This window comes from Stegodyphus dumicola, chromosome 3 (genome assembly GCF_044657685.1).
Source record: "Stegodyphus dumicola isolate Sdum_Otavi_A_Nest chromosome 3, ASM4465768v1".
Taxonomy (NCBI): domain Eukaryota; kingdom Metazoa; phylum Arthropoda; class Arachnida; order Araneae; family Eresidae; genus Stegodyphus; species Stegodyphus dumicola.
Genome location: NC_140770.1, coordinates 7312327 through 7329876, shown reverse-complemented (window position 1 = coordinate 7329876; position 17550 = coordinate 7312327). Strand labels below are relative to the sequence as shown.

The window sequence follows — 17550 nt, the reverse complement described above, 5'->3', positions numbered from 1 at the left end:
TACTAAACTAATCAATTTGTAAACTATCGATTACTAAACTAACCGATTACTAAACGATTACTAAACTAATCGATTTTTAAACTATCGATTACTAAACTAACCGATTACTAAACGATTACTAAACTCGTAATCGATTACTAAACGAAGATCGGCGACGTTCAAGCGTGCCGAGAAATGGCTTTAGATATGAATAGCAGGAAAGTATTTATGTGCAGCGCTTCATTTATTTTCAGTCTATATTTCACGCACTGCGTCTATATTTTAACTAGAAAGCCCAGCGGTCATTTAGATATTATAAATTGTAATTAAAATAATTTGTGTAAAGGTGTCTGCTAATTCAAACTGAATTACCCAGGGCAGGCGGCGAGAACGCCCCTTTGCTTACTGCCCCACGGGGTTTCCCCCTTCTACTTGCTTAATTGCTTAGAGTGCAATGAAGGAAACCACTGGTGGTACATTTCTTGAAAGCCTAGTTCAATAAATAAAGGTGATTTAAATAATAAAATGTAAATTCACATGTCAAAGATCCCTTTGTACATAACATTTCTTATGCAGATCTTTCCATCATTTTTAACCTCGCCTTTCAGAGGACCATCTATTCTTTTTAATTTTACGTCCGTTCTTTCACGAACTCTTGAACAGGCAACATAAAGTTGACCGTGTCCAAATGCAGGCTCAGGTAAAAAAGTGCCAACACCCTTAAGGGTTTGGCCCTGAGACTTATGGATGGTCATAGCAAAGGCAAGTTTTACAGGAAATTTTCTACGTCACAATTGAAACGGCAACCCTGTGCCGTGGCAACTTCACCCCATTGGCTAGTACAGTTACGCAAGCAACCAATAAACTATCGGTGACAAACAGACACTTAAGCCGCAAATAATAAATATATTTATTTATTTCGTTTTTCGTTTTATTTGTTTTTTCATCGTTGCTGGTTTTTGCCGGTTGCATATTTCCGAATTCTATTATATATAGATGTTAAATTTATTTATCAAATGTTAAATGCACGTCCCATTCTTCCAATCTTGCCTCTGTCAATTCTTCAGATTGCAGCTTTTTTGTGGCTATATACGGTGTAGAAAGAAGAAGTTCCAATTCTGCAAGATCATTCCACACTCTTTCTGTTAGTGAAACATTAGGGTTATCTATATCTTCTAAAAAAGTTCTTAATTCTAAAAACCTCTATCATCAAAAATGTACTACCTTGCTTGATCAATAATTGTTCCTTTTCCTGCTCGCTTCCTAAGAATGGCATCAACTTTGGGAGTTCTTGCTGCTATTGCTGCTTACCTAAATTTACCAGTCAGATTTGTAACTAAGAATCAGTTTAATCACTAATGGCAAATATCACATTCATCCTCCTCATATTTATTTATTAATAAGTCAATAAAATAGAAAATAACTATTTTTAATGTAGATAATCCGTAAATAAAAATAATAACTCAGCTTGTCATTAATTTTTTTTCAATTCATTTAAATTTCATTTCAAATTCAAACTGTCCAACAAAAACTGGAGTCGGAGTCGACCTGTTTTTAGCGACTCCAGCTTCGACTCCTTTATCCTTGAATCTGTCTGACTCTGATTCCGACTCTGACTCCGATTCCAACTTCATGACTCTGATTCCAACTTCATGACTCTGATTCCGATTCCACAGCCCTGGTCCTTAGGGCTATCGACTGAGTCGGAAGCTATGCTTTAGTGCTTTGCCGTAAAGCTCTCTTCACCGTTATAGTCTGAAAGCTCATCAAGTGTTGTCATCGATTCGCTATATGCCATAAACGGATGGAGAACCTTCTAGAAAGAATTCTTACCGTTTTGGACCAGACGGTTCTCGAAGACAGCCCATAAATTATATAAACCCTGCTTGCACGCGCATTAGCAGCCAGTGTCTCGTCTAGCAAGTTGATCGTCAGTCTAGTGTGGAGAGAGTCTCTTAGTGTATCGCGAGTTAGTGCATCGTCGAGCTTTATCTTAGAGCATGTTGAGCTCCGAGAACGATCGAACCGAGTCGGGAGCTGTACTCTAGTGTATCGTCGAGTGAATCGCGAGTTGCAGCGTGGAGAGTCTCGAGAGTACGTAGAGTCTAGAGAACGGTTGAATCGAGTCGGGAGCTGTACTCTGAAGCTGTTTCCGACGTTATAACCTGATGGCTTGAAGACTGTATCGCTGATTGTGGTAGTTTCCGACGACTATAAATGTGTTTTTGGAGCTGTCCTGATTAAGACTGGCTAAATAAATTGTGTTTTCATTCTATAGTAAGTGTCGTCGTGAATCACTCCAAATCCACCAACCTCCGTACAGAAAAACGCAACAATATCCATATATGTAAAGAACACTGCAGTTTCTAACAAAGCTGCAGGCGAATTTTTGGAAAATGCGAGTTATGGAAGGGTTTAGGGAATTTTCGATTTGTGCAACTTGGGACATTGCGTACATACCTAGAATTAATATCACGGTTTCTTACTAAGTTGCATTTACGTAACTTTAGTAAAATTCGTATTGCGTAAAGATTTACGGACAGCATTCCTTACTTGATCTGTAGGATGACTGCGTACGACCTAAGGTTTCAAAATGGCGATAGATGAAGAAATCTGAATCGCAAATTTTTATTTTTTCAGTCGCAAATATAGTTTTTTTTTTTTTTTTTTTTTTTTTTCCAAAATTCTAATATCATTCTTTTCAGCTCCCGAATCGAGAATAAAAATTGACAGTACGATCCATTTGATACGTTTAATGATTCCAGTTATTAAAAAAAAAAGAAAGAAAAGTAGCAGATTTAGTGGAAAGATTAATGAAATTCAAATATTATAATTTCTCCCAGACTGTCATTTTCAGAAATTTAAGAACTTTTTTTTTTTTTCCTTCACCCATGGGGGAATAAAATCACGGTAACGTGCACTGCCCGTAGGAAAATGAATTATTTTCTTATCAAAAATATTTTCGACGGAGAACCGATGAAAAATCTTCTTTACACGGGAAACTCGGGGATGGGAAAATTCTGGCGGAAATCCAATTGGCTTAATTTTGCGAATGGCTCGCTGACAGTTGCCGGTAGTGAACGCATGTAATGATGCAGAGCCGACACGAATTATCATATTTCAAACGACTGCTGAGGATTTCGAACATTTCTGGTACAAGTCATTTGAATGAGCTTTGGCTTCATGTGAAATTAAAGGTTTTCGGATAGAAAGTTGCAGCTTTATTTACGGATCCGATTTATACACCCTGTCACCAAGAGCCCATATTCGGCCTTCCCTTTAGCAACGTTGATCGTTTTATTATCAAAAATTCAGGTTTGGGCATTTCTAAATTTAAAGAAATCAGTTTCGTAAAAATTACAAAATCTGATATTTTACACATTTCTGCGGTCTCTATACGAAGATTTAGGAAATATTTACATTTTCTACAAAAACAAAGACAAAAAAAAAAAAAAAAAAAAAAAAAAAATTTAAAACACAGAAAAATTGACCCTGCTGAGAGTGAAACGTCTTGAAATATTTAACTTTATAAGGTATTTCTCCCACTTCCCTAGCATTCCTTCGTGGTGTAGTGTTTCTGCACGCTGGGCCGGTATTTCCAGAGGTCCGTGGTTCGGTTCCCGGCGAAGGCGTTTGCTAATTTTTCATCTCTGGCATCCAAAAATTCCTAATGTCTCTACAGTGGCGCCCGAACTAAAAGTGTTGTGGATGATGATTCTCCGCACCCAGGATTTGGCGACTAGGTCCCCTAAAACCCTAGTCGCCCTTTAAAAAGGGGAATATATAAGGTTTTTCTCCCACTTACCTAGAGTGCCTTCGTGGTGTAACGGTAGCACGCTGGGCCGATATTCCAGAGGTCCGTGGTTCAATTCCCGGCGAAGGCGGTTGCATATTTTTCATCTTTTCTGCTTCCAATTAACCTAATGACTCTACAGGTCTGCATCGTGATTCCCAAGACAGAACGACTTTTCGCAAAATTTTCAATGCGTAATGATTTCCATTACTCTTCTATTAGTTTCCAGAGTCCATCATCGTGGTGGATTTGCGCTTAGAAAGAGTACCTTTCCAGAGATCAAAGGCATTATAATTCATACGTGGAACGACAGGGGCCTTCACAGGAATGCGCTAAAAAGATATATGCGGGGATAATGCGAACTATTCGAGGGAGACCCAATCCGCCTTGTCCCAGCGGGACCATATGGTCAACCCTCCTCCAAACCTAAACGATGGCAACCAGAGACCCACGGTTCTTCCACCCAGGATTTGGCGACTAGGTCCCCTAAAACCCTAGTCGCCTTTAAAAAGGGGAGTATATAAGATATTTCTCCCACTTCTCTAGCGTGCGTTCGTGGTGTAACGGTAGCACGTTGGGCCGGTGTTCCAGACGTCCGTGGTTTGATTCCCGGCGAAGGCGATTGCTAATATTACGAATATTAACCCTTAGCGCTCCGCACGTTTTTGTACCACTGCCTACCAGTAAGGCCCGCATATTTTCGCAGCGGAATGCAGCATCCAGAATATCTGCATAAATCTCTTTCTTGTAAATATTTTACAAAGAAAGGAATTTAACCTTTGCAGCTGAGGATGATGGTTCGGTAAAACCATCGAAACTAGTCCTGTGAAAATTTTGAAAATATAACGCTGATTTCTGCTGTTTGACTTCTGAATTAGTATTTATTCGGCGTGTTATTGTGTCTTATGTATAGGGACTTACAAAAAGTCAGATTTCGTAATTTTTATTAAACTGATTTCTTTAAACTTAAAAATGCCAAAAACGCGAAAGTTTGTGTCATTTAAAACAGTATTATAAATAAAAGTATATATCTACTGCCAACAATTGCGAAAATAAGGACTTTTGTGGACTTGGTGTGTAGCGCATCCAAATTTAATATTTTTCCTCCGAGACATTTTCTTTAATGACAGTTGCAAATTTTCCTTTTACATTCTAAAATTAATTTAAAAAATGATACCAGATATGATTTCATTTCCATATCCACTCACGCGAGAATTCTTTTTGACGGTTAAACATTTGGGCTAAACTATTAAACATTTGCTTCGAGAGAACTTTTAATGATGAGAGGAAAGATTGACGAACTAATTAATAAAGACCAATAACTTTCGTTTGACATCTCCATAAAAAGTGTGAAGAGAAAATTAATTCAATTATTTTAGAATTACAATTAAGAAGACGCTTCCAATCGGTTACGGAGCGTCGTTTTATATCCCCCCCTTTTTTTTTCACATAAATCCTTCGATAAGTAATTTTTAAGGATCAGATGACGATTCAAATTAAGTTTTACTCCGGGAAGGTGAGCAAAAAATTTTAACAAATTTCTCCGAGCGAATGGTTTGTTTTGTTTTATTTATTTGAAACAAAAAAAAGTGTGGAAGAGTTTTTTTTTCTTTTATGCCATATCAAAATTTAAAAAATTAGAGCGTAACAACGCTTAATAATTACACTATGATATATTTTCAAATATAAGTGGAGACATAAGATTTGGCTTCAGAATTCTGCGAAATGAGATACATTCCGCAAGAGAAGAAGAGGAAAAATGTCCTTGTTGTTTACATTAGCTATACATAAGTCATGTGATCTCTGACGTCATCTGCAATGTTTGTTTACATTAGCTACGCATAAGTCACGTGATATCTGATGTCATCGGAATGTACCTCATTAACATACTCAACGATTTCAAAGCGAGCAATGGCAAAACTGTACTGCAAAATAAAAAAAAAAAAAGTATCTCCAGCGTGCGAGACAGTGTATCGGAAATTCTAAAGATATGCTCATTTTAAAATTATTTTGCGATATTGCTGTTAAGTCTCAGGTGTTTGCACACTTTTGTCAGGCACCTAGGCTGGTAGCCGCATCCTTTGTGCAACTCGTGCGGAAAAGAACATATTGTCCCTAACGTATCATGACAATTGCTGTTGAAATTAATTTTATGGTTTAAGTGCGAGGAACATGATATTTAAGGGGTATCAGAAACCCCTATACCGGTAATGTTAATTGGCCATTTTCGATGTACCTTTTCTCAAAATCTGCTGTAGATACAAGCTTGAAAGTTTTTCTGTAATTAAAGTATACCTATCTGATTATACTGAAATGAGCTTTTGAAGCATTTTGAATTAATTTTAGAGTAAATTACAGAATATTTTGTTAAGCATAGTAAAATTTAGCAGTTTTCTCACACAAAAAATATTAATTTTTTTTTTCTAAGTTTATTACAAAAAGCTCATTTCAGTAAATATTAGAGAACCTAACAAATAAGCCATAAAAAGTTTAGATACCTGTGAGCAGTAGTTCCTGAGAAAAGGTACATCGAGTATAAAAAAATCACGTTTGGAGAAAAACGCGTTTTTATGTAAAAATCCTCATTGTTCAAAGCAGTAGACGACAAATTAAAACTAGATTTTTTTACAGTTCTAATTTTCATAGAGATTAAAGAATGGTATTTTTAGAAAGATAACAGTGTAGAGAATTGGAAAATGCAAAAATCCGAAATCACAATTTTTTGAAGATTTTTGGGGTTCCAACACACCTTAATAAATAAAGTTAACATTAATTTGGACAGTTGGACGTAATTTGAAATTCGAATCCTCTCAGATTTATTATTACTATTACTATTATTATTTTATTTTCATTTTTATTGTGAAAAATATTGATCAATATCATTTTCCTGAAAATGACATTTGATTCAAGCAGACTTCGGTGTTGCCACACGGCCAACTCGTAATATTACTTAATAATTTTGCATAATTAATTATACATAATATGGTGATTTGCGTAATATCATTTGACAATATTATTTAAATGTTCGTTCATATATAGTATAGATATTGGAATGAAAGTATAAAAATTAAGTCCTGTAATTTTTACAAAATTTATTTCTTTAAATTTCAAAATGCTGTAACACGAATATTTGCGTCATTAAAAACGTTTTTATGATTGGAAGTCGTGAATGAATTATAGACAGTTCAAAATAATTTATAAATAAATCGACTTCAAAACTACAGTAGGAAAATATTTAGTAAATATTATCAGCCTTAACTGGAACCGTGAAATTATACCTTAACTGGAACCGTGAAATTATACCTTAACTGGAACCGTAGACGAACAGCTGATATGTGTAGGAGATTATGTACACAATGTTTATTATCTGTGCAAGGAGAGAAAAATGTAATCTTTTTGTTGTATTTTATATCAGCAAAAAGTATGAACTTAAGAATATATTTTCCATAGATAAGTGAAAATATCTCTTCTAAAACGCTAGCCGCTTGAGCAGCAAAGGGATAATTAATAATAATTTAAATGAATTTGCGTTTATTGTTTTCAAACTTTAATTAATAACAAAAATTTCCAAGAAAAATTAAATATTATTTTAAAGTTTGTTGAATGACAACACACTGCCGCGTAGAAGATTCAGATATTATAATTCGGGCAGTGGCACTACATTTTCTCTTCCGGGTTCCGATTTCAAAATTTCTTTTTCAAAAATGTAGAAAAACGCTTGGTTAATATATTGTAATCACGCTTATTTTAAAAGAAGGTAAAATTATTTTTTCTAAATCTGTGAAAAGTTCAAAATTTTGTAACGTATGCATTTTTACATGTCGACACTCTAAAACCGTAAACATCAAATAGTCGAAAACGTTGACCACTTTTTGAAAATTCGGCAAAAAATCAGAAACAATTTTAAAACATTTGATACAAATTTTATTTAAAAGGTTTTATTCCACTCTGTCCGAGGTTAAAAACTGTAAACATCTGAGATTTTTAATTTCTCGTTAAACCAAGACGCGTGAGAATATTAGGTTCAACATTAAATAAAAATAATAATAAAAAAAAGAGAAAATTCCGTAAGGCATCATATTTTAAATTACATCCAAAGGGACTTTTTTTAACATTTTGTCTGTTACCTTTATTTATAAAATATCACGTTCTTCTCACTTAAACCATAAAATTCAGTTCAAGAGTAATATCGCAAAATAGTTTTAAATTGAGCCTATCTTTAGAATTTTCGATACGCAGTCTCACGTACTACAGATAAAAATGTTTTTTTTTTTTTTTTTTCTGTCCAACGTTGCCATTCTTCGCTTTAAAATCGTTGAGATTGTTAATCAAAAATTCGTTAAAGTTTTACAAATTATGAAATCGATAATAAACGTTGTTGTATCACTGTGCGAGAAATATACAAACATTTATGCAGATTTTTCATTATTTAATTTCTTGAAATATAATGCAGGGCTCTAACATTCGGTGGCAACAGTTTTAAAAGTGAAACGGACATTAATAGTGAACCAACGCAACATCGCAAAACGAAAAAAACAGTAGTCCTTCAGGGACAAAGCCTCTTTGGATTAATAATAAACAAATAAATAAATAAAAAAATAATAATAATAATTCAAATTTGAATCAATTCACCATATTTCATTGTCATCCAGTGTGCATACAAAATTTGGACTCTGTAGTTTATCAGAAAAAAGGTTAAAAATCGATGACAAATTTTTCATCGTTGGACAAACACAATGAATGAATTAAATAATACCTTATAACAGTTTTGTAAAAGAATAAATTCGAATTCAGATCAGAACCAAATATAAATATATCCAAAACATATGCTTTCGTTCTTTATTTTTTGCGAATATTCGAAGCAGAAACTCATTAATTAACTGGTGGCCATTCGAGAACAATAAATAAGATTATTTTGTATGCTTGATGTGCGCTGGTATTATTCGAAATTCCAGAAAAACGAAAACGCAAGTTTGACTTCTGCAATAAAAGAGAAAGGAATAGAACGAAGCTATGTTTTCCAGATTAACAGAATAATGAAATAAAACTCACAAATTGGATATAAAAGAGAAAAAAAAAAAAAAAAAAAAAAGAGATGAAAAGAATGACTTGTACCTCTTCGGAATTGTTCCCGCCTCTCAAGCGAATGGCATTAAAACCACGCTCAATCTCGTTGCGAAACATGAGCTAGCGAGGTTTTCTCTTTCCACTGGCTTTACGATAAAAGGGACTATGGTGTGACGAATGTTTTCCTACTTTGTTTGAGGTCCTTCAGAGAATTAAATTGGAAAGAAATCAAACTCCAGATGTTTTGTTCCAGCTCTTCAAAATACGTGACATAGAATTGTTTAAGAGTTCAAATAAAATTTTCTTTCGGATTTATTTCGGTTGGCAAGTGGTAAAGACCTTTTTTTTTTCTTTTTTCTTTTTAGTTTTATCCTTGATCGAAGGATTGAAGGTTAAGCTCATTGTTTCCTCCTTCGTCACTGCTCGGGATAAGGAAACATAAAAGAATCTGTCCAAGTGGTTATCTTTCTTTTAATTAAATTTTCGATTTCTTTTTAAAAGTAGTGTAAAACATTTTTTCAAGAGATAATATGAACCAGAAATCTAAAACTTTACCTCAGCCATAAACGCTACATACAGCAAATACCAATTTTCAGTTCGCAAATAAAATAAATATAAAATAAGTATATAAAAACGCAGCATCATGGAGTGAGCAGAGTATTATAACTCCTTGTAATGTGTGTGGTTTCACCCGAATATCGGGCGATATCTCTTTAACGAGAAGAGTGAACGAAGAAAGGGTTCACTCCTTTTTTTTGTGTGAGAAGGAGCCGCTTTTTACTAGAGCGAAAAGTAGCTCCTTCGAGGTTGGTGCCATTTTGGCGTTAGAGGGAGGTGGGATATCACTCCTTTGGAGTCGGATACTATTCTTTCGAATTTAGAGTGTTAAGAGTGTATACTTAGAGTGTATTTAGAATTTTAAGTGATTCGAAGGTTAAATTTAAAATATCTTCTTAATATATATTTCTTATCTTCAAGATACATATGAGTGTAACTGGAAATGAGTGTAACTGATATTTTTTAGTTTTAGCAAAACGTATTTGTTACTTTTGATGTACCGACTGTACTTTAGAAAGCTAACATATTAGTAAAGATTTACGTATTCCCCTATTTTAATTAATGTTATAATTATAAAAATTTGAAAGGGGAAGTTAAAAAAAAAGGTGGGCAGTCTAATTAGACCTAGAGGAGTACACAAGTAAAATTTTGTGAAAATAGCACTTATCGTTTTAATTCTGTGGGTTTGCCCAAAGTGGGCACACTGATTGAATAGAGCTTCGAAAAAGAGTGCTGAAACAGGCATTGTTGTCAATGAACCGACCGATGAAATGCGGAGAAACAAAGAATACAGACTCTCAGTTGTCCTAGATTATCCGTGAGCCCTATCTGGGGACACCTAGAGTTCGCCGTTTCATTTTAGGCAAGATTTCAAGGTAAATATTTAAAACTAATATAGAATAAGGAGATTAGCATACAGCCAAAAAAAAACATAGAAATTTCTTTTCAAACAATTCCTTTTATACCCTAAAAAATCTGGAAGATCTCATAGAAAAATGAGGGTCTTAAAAAGCTAAAACATGGGTAAAATATATGGAGTGGTTTGTGTTGAGCTGCCATCTACTATAAATAAAGAAGGTTCAGAGTAACCTATGGTAACCTATAAATCCTTTTTCATTCAATTTTTCTGTGCGTACAGAAGGAAATTTTTACGTGTGTCCAGACAGAACACACTGTGCCGCAAAGTGTTAACTTAGTTTTCTAAGTAATTCTAAGTAAGTCTGTCTGCCCCCCTATGAGAACAACGGGCCTGCTATTATGCTTAAACTGTAATATCAAATATATCTTCGTTTCCACTTCCCCGTAACTGGAACCTCCTTCGTCCTTATTGTTGTCTATGCTACTCTTTGAACCCTGCATTATCCGTAAACAATTAGAGCAAATGAATTGTCAGCAGAATCGGAGAAATCGCAGACTTAATGTCGGTTGAGGGTGGCTTCGTCATGGGTGCGTCGTTGTGCTAGGCTGACAGAAAGTTCGACAGTTAAATGGAAAATTACATGACATTCGCAGAGACTCTGCGAGGGCTTTGTCCTTATTAGTTGGAACAAAATCTATCACTACGTGGACAAATCCATTTTAAAATTTAGGAGAATTGGTTTTCTGAACTCATTTGAAATAGGAGGAAATTAAGCGAGCATTTTTAAAATTTTCAAAACCTAGCGCTGAAATGTTAGAAGGGAAAATACGGTAAAACTTCGAAACTTAACGTTTTTCTTATCTTGTTTTAGAATATTTTGGGAGGCATAATAAACAACATACGTTTACTTAATTTAATAGCCGCTTAAAGTAGTCATTATAAAAAGGATGAGTTATACTATAATGATTTTAAGGAGTCCATTTATTGTTATGAAAGCCTCGGATGGAAAATAAAAATATTTTTTCCGTAACAGTGGCAACACATTACTATCATTCGAGTTTTATGATTACATTTGAATGATAAATATTACTGAATGTGCTTCGATTTGCTTTTTGATTACGGTGAAGCACGCGAGATCTATTTACCTAAGGGGAAGGAGGTTTTCGTGGGGGAGTTTCTAAGAAAATTGCCTCATATTCTCTTTACACGTGGGATAAAGTACGAAAATGCCCATGAAACCAGCCCGTTGCCCATGCCATGATTTAACTATGCCTGTTCTCTGGGATTTGAACTACCAGTATTCAGTGACTTTATCGATAGGTACCCTATGGCCAAATTTACGATGCCGAATTACAACGCATTGTCTCGCCAAAACTAATATGTTTTGTTCCGAGCACTCACAACAAATGTTTTAAAATCGTTCATTTTGTCAATCGTTACTTCATTAAATTGGCGCAAAATATGTAATCCGAGAGATGATTCTTTCCCACAATTAGAGAAATGTACTTACAGATTCTTCATTATTTAACCCTTTCCCGCACGCTACCTTTTAAAGTCGGAGTTTTGATTAAAAAAAAAGGTAGGCAGCCTAATTAGGCCTAGAGGAGTACACAAGTAAAATTTTGCGAAGATAGCACTTATCGTTTTAATTCTGTGGGTTTGCCCAAAGTAGGCACACTGATTGAATAGAGCTTCGAAAAGTGTGCTGAAACGAGCATTGTTGTGAATGAGCTGACCGATGAGATGCGGACAAGCAAAGAATACAGACTCTCAGTTGTCCTAGTTTATCGGTGAGCCCAGTGTGGGGACACCTAGGGTTCGCCGTTTGATTTTAGGCAAGATTTCAAGGTAAAATTTTAAAACTAATTTAGAATAATGAGATTAGCATACAGCCAAAAAATAACATAGAAATTTCTTTTCAAACAATTCCTTTTATAGCCTAGCGCCCACCAGGTCCGAGGTAGTTCGGTCCGAGGTTCGAATCCTGCGAACGGGCTGGCTGCATGGGTGGTTTCGTGGTTTTTCCCATGTCTAACGTGTATACGATCTAGCTTCCCTTAGAACGTCCTCCACGAAGGCATCCCTTCCCTTAGGCAGATAGCCCTCGAGGCTTTGCCGTAATTAAATAACCTAACCTAACCTTTTATACCTTAAAAAATCTGGAAGATTTCTTAGAAGAAAAATGGGGGTCTTAAAAAACTAAACATGGCTAAAATATATGGATTGGTTTGTCTTGAGCTGCTATCTACTATAAATAAGTTTCAGAGTAACCTATAGTAACCTACATATCCTTTTTCATTCAATTTTTCTGTGCGTACAGAAGGAAATTTTTAGGTGTGTCCAGATCGAACACACTGTGTCGCAAAGGGTAAACGTAGTTTTCTAAGTATGTAATAATAATTTTGGTGTGAATATTTTTATGCGACCTCATTACTTAGCTTTCCTTAGCTTCACACATAAAATTTCGTGTGTGTATGGAATCATAAACATTTTACTTAGCTCAATACACAATAAAACTTATCGAACAAAAGAGCCGTGGATCAGTTGAAACAAAGAGCTTGAATGGAGAGCTCTTTGAGTTCATTCGAGCTCTTTGACTGATTTGCCAGACAGCATTCTGTTTCAAGTCTGATACTTATTCAAAACTGCAAAATAGTATTTTAGAAGGAAAGAGCTTGAATGGAGAGCTCTTTGAGCCCATTCGAGTTCTCTGCCAGTCAACATTCTGTTTCAAGTCTGATACTTATTCAAAACTGCAAAATAGAATTTTAGACGGAAAGAGCTTGAATGGAGAGCTCTTTGAGCCCATTCGAGTTCTTTGACTGATCTGCCAGACAACATTCTCTTTCAAGTCTGATACTTATTCAAAACTGCAAAATAGTATTTTAGATGGAAAGAGCTTGAATGGAGAGTTCTTTGAGCCCATTCGAGTTCTTTGACTGATCTTCCAGACAACATTCTCTTTCAAGTCTGATACTTATTCAAAACTGCAAAATAGTATTTTAGATGGAAAGAGCTTGAATGGAGAGCTCTTTGAGCCCATTCGAGTTCTTTGACTGATCTGCCAGACAGCATTCTGTTTCAAGTCTGATACTTATTCAAAACTGCAAAATAGTATTTTAGATGGAAAGAGCTTGAATGGAGAGCTCTTTGAGCCCATTCGAGTTCTTTGACTGATCTGCCAGACAGCATTCTCTTTCAAGTCTGATACTTATTCAAAACTGCAAAATAGTAGTTTAGATGGAAAGAGCTTGAATGGAGAGCTCTTTGAGTCAATTCGAGTTCTTTGACTGATCTTCCAGACAACATTCTCTTTCAAGCCTCATACTTATTCAAAACTGCAAAATAGTATTTTAGATGGAAAGAGCTTGAATGGAGAGCTCTTTGAGCCCATTCGAGTTCTTTGACTGATCTGCCAGACAGCATTCTGTTTCAAGTCTGATACTTATTCTAAACTGCAAAATAGTATTTTAGATGGAAAGAGCTTGAATGGAGAGCTCTTTGAGCCCATTCGAGTTCTTTGACTGATCTGCCAGACAGCATTCTGTTTCAAGTCTGATACTTATTCTAAACTGCAAAATAGTATTTTAGATGGAAAGAGCTTGAATGGAGAGCTCTTTGAGCCCATTCGAGTTCTTTGACTGATCTGCCAGACAGCATTCTGTTTCAAGTCTGATATTTATTCAAAACTGCAAAATAGTATTTTAGATGGAAAGAGCTTGAATGGAGAGCTCTTTGAGACCATTCTAGTTCTTTGACTGATCTGCCAGACAGCATTCTGTTTCAAGTCTCACACTTATTCAAAACTGCAAAATAGAATTTTAGACGGAAAGAGTTTGAATGGAGAGCTCTTTGAGCCCATTCGAGTTCTTTGACTGATCTGCCAGACAGCATTCTGTTTCAAGTCTGATACTTATTCAAAACTGCAAAATAGTATTTTAGATGGAAACAGCTTGAATGGAGAGCTCTTTGAGCCCATTCGAGTTCTTTGACTGATCTGCCAGACAGCATTCTGTTTCAAGTCTGATACTTATTCAAAACTGCAAAATAGTATTTTAGATGGAAAGAGCTTGAATGGAGAGCTCTTTGAGCCCATTCGAGTTCTTTGACTGATCTGCCAGACAGCATTCTGTTTCAAGTCTGATACTTATTCAAAACTGAAAAATAGTATTTTAGATGGAAAGAGCTTGAATGGATTGCTCTTTGAGCCAATTCGAGTTCTTTGACTGATCTTCCAGACAACATTCTCTTTCAAGTCTGATACTTATTCAAAACTGCGAAATAGTATTTTAGATGGAAAGAGCTTGAATGGAGAGTTCTTTGAGCCCATTCGAGTTCTTTGACTGATCTTCCAGACAACATTCTCTTTCAAGTCTGATACTTATTCAAAACTGCAAAATAGTATTTTAGATGGAAAGAGCTTGAATGGAGAGCTCTTTGAGCCCATTCGAGTTCTTTGACTGATCTGCCAGACAGCATTCTGTTTCAAGTCTGATACTTATTCTAAACTGCAAAATAGTATTTTAGATGGAAAGAGCTTGAATGGAGAGCTCTTTGAGCCCATTCGAGTTCTTTGACTGATCTGCCAGACAGCATTCTGTTTCAAGTCTGATACTTATTCTAAACTGCAAAGTAGTATTTTAGATGGAAAGAGCTTGAATGGAGAGCTCTTTGAGCCCATTCGAGTTCTTTGACTGATCTGCCAGTCAGCATTCTGTTTCAAGTCTGATACTAATTCAAAACTGCAAAATAGTATTTTAGATGGAAAGAGCTTGAATGGGGAGCTCTTTGAGTCCATTCGAGTTCTTTGACTGATCTGCCAGACAGCATTCTGTTTCAAGTCTCACACTTATTCAAAACTGCAAAATAGAATTTTAGACGGAAAGAGCTTGAATGGAAAGCTCTTTGAGCCCATTCGAGCTCTTTGACTGATCTGCCAGTCAGCATTCTGTTTCAAGTCTGATACTAATTCAAAACTGCAAAATTGTATTTTAGATGGAAAGAGCTTGAATGGGGAGCTTTTTGAGCCCATTCGAGTTCTTAGACTGATCTGCCAGACAGCATTCTGTTTCAAGTCTCACACTTATTCAAAACTGCAAAATAGAATTTTAGACGGAAAGAGCTTGAATGGAGAGCTCTTTGAGCCCATTCGAGCTCTTTGACTGATCTGCCAGTCAGCATTCTGTTTCAAGTCTGATACTAATTCAAAACTGCAAAATAGTATTTTAGATGGAAAGAGCTTGAATGGAGAGCTCTTTGAGCCCATTCGAGTTCTTTGACTGATCTGCCAGACAGCATTCTGTTTCAAGTCTGATACTTATTCTAAACTGCAAAATAGTATTTTAGATGGAAAGAGCTTGAATGGAGAGCTCTTTGAGCCCATTCGAGTTCTTTGACTGATCTGCCAGACAGCATTCTGTTTCAAGTCTGATACTTATTCTAAACTGCAAAATAGAATTTTAGACGGAGTTTGAATGGAGAGCTCTTTGAGCCCATTCGAGTTCTTTGACTGATCTTCCAGACAACATTTTCTTTCAAGTCTGATACTTATTCAAAACTGCAAAATAGTATTTTAGATGGAAAGAGCTTGAATGGAGAGCTCTTTGAGCCCATTCGAGTTCTTTGACTGATCTTCCAGACAACATTCTCTTTCAAGTCTGATACTTATTCAAAACTGCGAAATAGTATTTTAGATGGAAAGAGCTTGAATGGATAGTTCTTTGAGCCCATTCGAGTTCTTTGACTGATCTTCCAGACAACATTCTCTTTCAAGTCTGATACTTATTCAAAACTGCAAAATAGTATTTTAGATGGAAAGAGCTTGAATGGAGAGCTCTTTGAGCCCATTCGAGTTTTTTGACTGATCTGCCAGACAGCATTCTGTTTCAAGTCTGATACTTATTCAAAACTGCAAAATAGTATTTTAGATGGAAAGAGCTTGAATGGAGAGCTCTTTGAGCCCATTCGAGTTCTTTGACTTATCTGCCAGACAGCATTCTGTTTCAAGTCTGATATTTATTCAAAACTGCAAAATAGTATTTTAGATGGAAAGAGCTTGAATGGAGAGCTCTTTGAGTACATTCGAGTTCTATGACTGATCTTCCAGACAACATTCTCTTTCAAGCCTGATACTTATTCAAAACTGCAAAATAGTATTTTAGATGGAAAGAGCTTGAATGGAGAGCTCTTTGAGCCCATTCGAGTTCTTTGACTGATCTGCCAGACAGCATTCTGTTTCAAGTCTGATACTTATTCAAAACTGCAAAATAGTATTTTATATGGAAAGAGCTTGAATGGAGAGCTCTTTAAGCCCATTCGAGTTCTTTGACTGATCTGCCAGACAGCATTCTGTTTCAAGTCTGATACTTATTCAAAACTGCAAAATAGTATTTTAGATGGAAAGAGCTTGAATGGAGAGCTTTTTGAGCCCATTCGAGTTCTTAGACTGATCTGCCAGACAGCATTCTGTTTCAAGTCTCACACTTATTCAAAACTGCAAAATAGAATTTTAGACGGAAAGAGCTTGAATGGAGAGCTCTTTGAGCCCATTCGAGCTCTTTGACTGATCTGCCAGTCAGCATTCTGTTTCAAGTCTGATACTAATTCAAAACTGCAAAATAGTATTTTAGATGGAAAGAGCTTGAATGGGGAGCTCTTTGAGTCCATTCTAGTTCTTTGACTGATCTGCCAGACAGCATTCTGTTTCAAGTCTCACACTTATTCAAAACTGCAAAATAGAATTTTAGACGGAAAGAGTTTGAATGGAGAGCTCTTTGAGCCCATTCGAGTTCTTTGACTGATCTGCCAGACAGCATTCTGTTTCAAGTCTGATACTTATTCAAAACTGCAAAATAGTATTTTAGATGGAAAGAGCTTGAATGGAGAGCTTTTTGAGCCCATTCGAGTTCTTAGACTGATCTGCCAGACAGCATTCTGTTTCAAGTCTCACACTTATTCAAAACTGCAAAATAGAATTTTAGACGGAAAGAGCTTGAATGGAGAGCTCTTTGAGCCCATTCGAGCTCTTTGACTGATCTGCCAGTCAGCATTCTGTTTCAAGTCTGATACTAATTCAAAACTGCAAAATAGTATTTTAGATGGAAAGAGCTTGAATGGGGAGCTCTTTGAGTGCATTCGAGTTCTTTGACTGATCTGCCAGACAGCATTCTGTTTCAAGTCTGATACTTATTCAAAACTGCAAAATAGTACTTTAGATGGAAAGAGCTTCAATGGGGAGCTCTTTGAGTCCATTCGAGTTCTTTGACTTATCTGCCAGACAGCATTCTGTTTCAAG

The 17550-nt window shown here is 35.8% G+C and overlaps 1 protein-coding gene and 1 non-coding gene across 2 annotated transcripts in view; both read left to right on the top strand.

The window, feature by feature from the left end:
• Positions 1-17550, top strand: part of LOC118196746 (protein O-mannosyl-transferase TMTC1-like) — an 848849-nt gene that overhangs the window by 265579 nt on the left and 565720 nt on the right. The gene's annotated exons all lie outside the window — the stretch shown is intronic.
• On the top strand, positions 3792-3863 carry TRNAI-GAU (transfer RNA isoleucine (anticodon GAU)). The gene has a single exon. It is a non-coding gene; the product is annotated as a tRNA-Ile (tRNA).